At 38.8% G+C, this 5,625-nt stretch overlaps 1 protein-coding gene across 2 annotated transcripts in view; it reads right to left on the bottom strand.

Moving 5' to 3' along the window:
• Positions 1 to 2,078, bottom strand: part of LOC106873114 (protein dispatched homolog 1) — a 12,149-nt gene extending 10,071 nt beyond the window's left edge. The window contains exon 1 of one of the 2 annotated variants that reach the window (XM_052971529.1): positions 1,676 to 2,078. The gene's annotated coding sequence lies outside the window, so the exon portion shown is untranslated. Of the gene's footprint in view, positions 1 to 132; positions 1,630 to 1,675 lie in introns of those variants that run through there. The other variant, XM_052971530.1, reaches the window with a different exon arrangement.
• Between the last annotated feature and the right edge of the window lie 3,547 nt (positions 2,079 to 5,625).

Here is a 5,625-nt window from a genome sequence, read left to right as displayed (position 1 = left end):
CTTTATTAAAAGCGGCATAACTACAAAATTTCATTAAAAAAATATTCATTTTTCTGAAAGTTATGACCTTCCAAAGTCGGGGTGGGGGTACAACTCTGTAGTTATGCCGACATATCCAATTTATAAACTCACCCATGAAACCGACTATGATCAACATTAGCCGCTTTATCTTCTTCATAAGACACGCGCAAATTTTTCTATACTGGCGAATAGAAGCAATTACGACTTTTCAGGTAATTAAATTGGTGTTCGTAAGGGAAAATCAATGCCCTAAGTAACCGACTTTCGGAAAAGCTATGAATAGCACATGGAGAAGCATAAGGCTAAGGAATTGGAATTTTTTTCCCCTTGATTTTTTTAGCATTCTGGTGTTTCATACAACGAAGATTAGGATTCCAGAAGATTTTTTTTTCTCAAAATTTTTCAAATTTTAAAATATTTTTTGCGCCCTAATTCCATTCCCTTTTCCTTCTCCAAGTGGTAGTGACGGATATTCCACCCGCTAAGCTATATAAAACTTGGAAGCTACAAGTTTTTTAAAAATCAGGCTTAAAAGTCTCACAAAAACTAAAAGCACCTTTTAATTAATCTGAGGTCTCTACAGGCTGTGAGGCCCCAAAGTGAATAACTATATCAGTTAATCCGACACAGAGGAAAAGATAATTTCAGAAGTACTATAAGGAAACAATTTGTTCTTCAAATGTCCATAACCCAGGGCCAGCACTGACCGATCAGAACTATGATCGGTGACGTTCCAAACTCGACCATACTTATTCATATGCAGTGTGAATGAAATAAAGATTATCTGATATATAGTCCCTCACTTTTTAAGACGGTGGAGTATGACGAGTGAGATTTGGCTGCTATTTCTAGTGGGTCGAATTACCACATGAAAGCACCCTTTTCTTTGCTATTGTTAGTCTTAATGTCGCAAATTTGGGAAATAACATTTAGAAAAGTAGAGAAAAATACGATAGTAACAACATTTTTAGATTAATTAAAGTCAATCATTCGAGGAAATTTCTGAGAAATGCCAAAAATATATTTAGATGGTGTACGTAAGCGGTCGAAACAAGGAAACCTTTATATGGTCTCTCTATATACTAGAAATAACAGCAAAATCACCCTCAAATCTCATCCTATTGTTTAAATAATGAGTTTAAATGATCTAGTTCTAGATACAATACTATGTTTGATAAAAAAAAATTAAAAGAAAAGAAAGATGTGGTGATCACAACAGAATGTTTACATTCCTAAATCTGCTTGATCAGGACTAATATGAGAACAACGAAACAAGTAGAACAACGTTGACAGTTGTTGACGGAAGTTTTAACAAAAGACAATGAAATAGAAACAGAATTAATTCAAACAGTGGAATTAGAAACATTTTGGATAGCCGCTTTATACCAGACGGTGTTAACTAAATAAATACAGGAAGGAAAACAAATCAACGAGTGAGATAGAGGGAGAGTTTCCATGCAATGTTCGATTTGCTAGAAATAACAGCCAAATCTCTCTCAAATCACAGTCAAGCGTATTAAAAACTGCAATAGTTTAGTTAAAATAAGTCTAGATATTCCTAAGTAGGTGGGATGAACGTGGATGGAATTCTTCTGATCGAGATTGACCTAGAGTAAAACAACACCAAAAGTTGAATCTATGAAAGACACCTTACCGTAATTCCATAAAGTCATAATTAATATTTCAGCTTCTACTTCGCTTCCTTTTGATGTCTTTAACCCTCGTTTTGTTTTAGTTTACACAATTCTTTGGATTCTATAATCCTTTCGTTCTATATCCTTTCCGCTGTCATTTTAAAAGCATCTGAAACAAGCTGGATGGTTACTTGCTAGCTTCCCCTAGTTTCTTTGGGAAAAGGGACAATAAGGCTCCCACCCATCTCGTTAGTTGACCATGTGCTGGTTTTTGTAGCCAACTTAATGGACGGACAACGAAATATAATTAATACTACCATTTTATTTATTAACTAATCGCACAGAAGATAATTACTGGTATTTATTTCATCGACTCTACCACGGTGTGCTTGAGTGGTGGGGGTGGCAATGGTAAACTAAAAACTATAAAACAATATTTGTGTCTGATGTTCAGTTACTGTTTAGTAACCACCCTTATATGCGATTTTACTTTTATTATTATTATTATTCGCTGGAACCTTTTGTCGGTCTTTTCAAGGCGGCAAGCTGGCAAAATCGTTAGCGCGCCGGACGAAATGTTTAGCAGTTTTTTTACTCGTCGCTACGTTCTGAGTTCAAATTGCGCCGGGGTCGATTTTACCTCTCATCCTTTCGGGGTTGATAAAATAAGTATCAGTTGAACACTGGGGTCGATGTAATCGACTCATTCCTTCCTCCAAAATTACTGCCCTTGTGGCAAAATTTGAAATCATTATTATTATTTATTATTAACTCGCCGGAACCTCTTTGCGTTCTTTTCAAGGCGGCAAGATAGAAGAATCGTTGGCACGCCGGGCAAAATGTTTGGTAAATTTTCAGATTAACACCCGCACGATTTTCACTAGGGTGTTAGGGTTACGGTTACTTTTACGGTTTTAGAGTTAGGGTTAGGTAATTCCATCCCAAACCCTAACACTAACCATAACACTAAACCCTAACCCTAACCCTGACCCTAAAACCCTAACCCTAACGCCCTAGTGAAAATCGTGTGGGTGTTAATCTGAAAATTTACCAAATGTTTAGCGGTAGTTCGCCCGTTGCTACGTTTTGAGTTCAAATTCCACCGAGGTCGACTTTGCCTTTCATCTTTTCGGGGTCGATAAATTAAGTACCAATGAAACACTGGGGTCGATGTAATTGACTTCCCCCTCCCCTTAAGTTTCAGGCCTTGTGCCTATGGTAGAAAGGATTATTGTTAAGGTGTCAAGCTGACAGAATCGTTAGCACGCTGAGCAAAATGCTTAGAGCGGCATTTCGTCCGTCTTTACGTTCTGAGTTCAAATTCCACCGTGGTCGGCTTTGCCTTTCATCCATTCGGGGTCGATAAATTAAGTACCAGTGAATAACTGGGGTCAGTGAAGTTGACTAATTCCCTCCTTCCAAATTTCAGGCTGTGTGTCTTGAGTAGAATGGATTATTGTTAAGGCTGCAAGCTGACAGAAATGTTAGCACGCCGGGCGAAATGCTTAGAGCCGGCATTCCGTCCGTCTTTACATTCTGAGTTCAAATACCGCCGGAGTCGACTTTACCTTTCATCCTTTCGGGGTCGATCAATTAAATACTAGTCAATTACTGGGGTCGATGTGATCAACTATCCCCCTACCCTCAAATTTCAGGCCTTTAGTAGAAAGGATTATTATTACGGCGGGGAACATGCAGAATCGATAACACACCGGACAAAATGCATAGCATATTTTGTCCGCCTTCACGTTCTGATTTCAAATGCCACTACGGTCGACTTTGCCTTTCATCTTTTCAGGGTCGATAAAATAAGTACCAGTTGAGCACTGAGGTCGATGCAATCGGCTAGTCCACTACCCCGACTCCGTAAATTTCAGGCCTTGTGCCTGTAGTTGAAAGGCTTATTAAGACGGCGAGCTGGCAGAATCGTTAGCACGCCGGACAAAATGCGGCATTTCGTCCGTCTTTACTTCTGAGTTCAAATCCCACCCCACCCCGGTCGCATTTGCTTTTCATCTTTTCGGGGGTCAATGTAATCAACTTTCCCCTATCCTTACAAACTGCTGGCTCTTTGCCAAAATTTCAAACCGTTATTATTCTTAGAATTCTCTCCAGACGGAAGGAGATACTTTCTGATAAACAAACAAAAGATCCGTCACTAGAATTTGAATAACAACGATAATTGTTACATATTGAACTTTAGGAAAGTTTTTCATATTTCTTACTGATCCATTAACAGATTGTAGCTATAAAGTGCGTGTTAGTTGGTTTCTTTCTTTGCCTGAAAATCCCAGCTTTTCCTAAATGTCACTTAGACATTTACTAGTAACATAACCAAACGCACTAAAATTATTTTGGTATATATGTGAATTTCTAACTAGAGATAACGAGCTACGGGTTTCGAAGTAGTTACCCATAAATATTCTTTTAGCTGTTCATAGTTGTATGTCAACTGTTCTCTCCGACTATATTAGATTTTCTTATTTGGCTCAAGTAACTATGTCAGGATTATTATGTTTGCACTTGGTAGAAGTTTAGATAGTAATGTTCCACCAATATTCCTTGTGTTGATTTGTATATCTGTATTCAGTAAAAGAGTTGATGTTTATATTTATTCCAAGACAACCTTTTCTGCGAATGACACTGTATATTATTTTTAACATATCACAGTAGAAGGTAGTACCTTGATGACATTTTGAAAAGCTGTTGGTTACATGTGTTATGTCCTCCACGGTAGAGCCACGTGATGGACGTTTGCAGTCCCATCTTAGCAGTTTAAAGGCTTTGCTGTCTCATTTGTTCATTAGATATTTCGTAGCTATCTCTTACTCTTGGATTGCAAAAGCGTATCCTTCGGGGTATGTTGTGACGTAACGGTCACGAATCCAAGAAAGGCTACACATCATGTTAATATTTTCATCTTTCTCGTAAGGCGGTGAGCTGACAGAATCGTTAACGCGCCAGGCAAAATGCTTAGCGGCATTTCATCCGTCTTTACGTTCTCAGTTCAAATTCTGCCGAAGTCCGCTTTGTTTTATCGACCCAGAAAAGATTAATCCTTTCTGGGTCGATAGAACAAGTACCAGTTGAGCACTGGGTCGATGTAATTGATTTGCCCCATCCTCCGAACTTGCTGGCCTTGTGCCAAAATTTGAAACCAATATTTCCATCTTCTTCATGTTTACAGGAAACATGCCCATGCATAACCTTTCGAATCTTTGTTGAAATGTGCTTGTCCTGCACTTTTGAGTTCACGTGAGACGTTGCCAGTAGACGAGTGTTTCTTGAAGAGTTCACGGCTGATTTGCCGGATGTAATTCACTTTAATTGTGAGCATTTAATTGTTATATATATATTTTATTTCGCTGTCCTTGTTTGACAGATGCTGTCACAGTGCTATCATACAGCTCTCAAAGGCTGTCTGTATTGATCTTAAGCCCCTTTATCCCTCTTTTCTTTTGAGGTTGAGACTATCAATACCACTATTTTTGTGGAAGTTTGCAGTTGACGTCAGGGTATTTCCCCAGTCAAGTATTCTAAATGTTGAAATCAGTAGTGATACTGCAAATACACTGTAAGATATTGTCTTGCAAGAGGGAAGCTCCGGCTGTCATATCCTTTGTCAAAAGTGGAATCAAACGTCCTTTCCGAGCCATAAGCTGATAAGGCCGGTTTACCGGATTCTGTGCTGTATATATTTCCCGCCCCTTGAACAGGACGCTGGTCCGTCGCAGGATTCACTCATTTTTGCCAACTGAGTGGACAAAAATGAAGTGTTTCACTCAGGAACACAACGCATATCCAGTCCAGGAATCAAAACCACAATCTTACGATCATGAGTGTGTTACTCTAACCAGAAAGTCACGCGTCTCCACGTACCCTTTACAGAATAGAATAATATTCTTTGATTACTGGACCTTTGTTCACAGCACGTGTGTATATTTTTGTGGAGGAAGGAAAACCGGAAGGT

The sequence above is a fragment of the Octopus bimaculoides genome, chromosome 11 (genome assembly GCF_001194135.2).
Source record: "Octopus bimaculoides isolate UCB-OBI-ISO-001 chromosome 11, ASM119413v2, whole genome shotgun sequence".
Taxonomy (NCBI): domain Eukaryota; kingdom Metazoa; phylum Mollusca; class Cephalopoda; order Octopoda; family Octopodidae; genus Octopus; species Octopus bimaculoides.
The sequence above is the reverse complement of the archived record's forward strand: the minus strand, read 5'-3'. Positions and strand labels throughout refer to the sequence as shown.